The sequence below is a fragment of the Galeopterus variegatus genome, unplaced genomic scaffold (assembly GCF_000696425.1).
Source record: "Galeopterus variegatus unplaced genomic scaffold, G_variegatus-3.0.2 Scaffold35580, whole genome shotgun sequence".
Taxonomy (NCBI): domain Eukaryota; kingdom Metazoa; phylum Chordata; class Mammalia; order Dermoptera; family Cynocephalidae; genus Galeopterus; species Galeopterus variegatus.
The window spans coordinates 1-875 of NW_007761691.1; positions in this window are offsets into that span (position 1 = coordinate 1).

Consider the following 875-nt stretch of genomic DNA (forward strand, 5'->3'; position numbering starts at 1 on the left):
CGAATGGAAAAGTAATACTGAATTAAGGTATTGTATCACTGGCAAACAAACAATAAAAAATTAAAAAAACCTTTTAGAGCAAGGTTTGTTCAGATCTCATATTTGGTGGGAGGGTAAAAACACATTTTTTAAAAAAATCACTTTGCTGAGGGGAAGAGGGAGATTCATTTATTTACTGTCTATTTTTATGCTTAAAGCCCCAGATGTTAGAATAAGACAGCATTGTCCAGAGTTGTAACGAAGTACTTTCAAACAATCAGATTGCAACTTCTGGCACACCATTATTATTTACTTTTGAAAGTATGCTTTCAGTCATGCTGTGGCATGTTCATCATAAAGTATTCTTTTAACATTTGTAATTGAGATGTCTAATATTAGTTTTAAGGTATTATTTCTGAAGGATAGTATCCAATCCTAAAAATGTAAAATTAGAAACCAGTCTCTCTATGATGAAATATTTAAGGAAAAAAGAGTGAAGAGTTTTGTTTAATTTCCTATTTTATTTCCTGATTATTTCCACTTTTCTGATGACATACAATCATAATAAGTTTGTTAGGAAGTTAAATAACTTTTTGGCAGCAGTGTATGTTGCTAAACACTTATCTTTCTTTTAGTTTAAAAGAGTTAAAAAAAAAAAAAAACTCCAGAGGGCATAACACTACATTAAAATGCATATTCTATGCCCAAATACCTGCAGTAGTGATGCCATTCTGTGTTACCTGGTAGACAATGAAAAATGTTGCCAGTTTAACACCTCTACTTCTTGTTCCATTTCCAATGGAAAATTTATATATAGTTTTAAACTCACAGCTCCATATACATCATTATTCCCTCTTTTTCTTTACTCATTGACAATGATCATCTACAAATAAGTC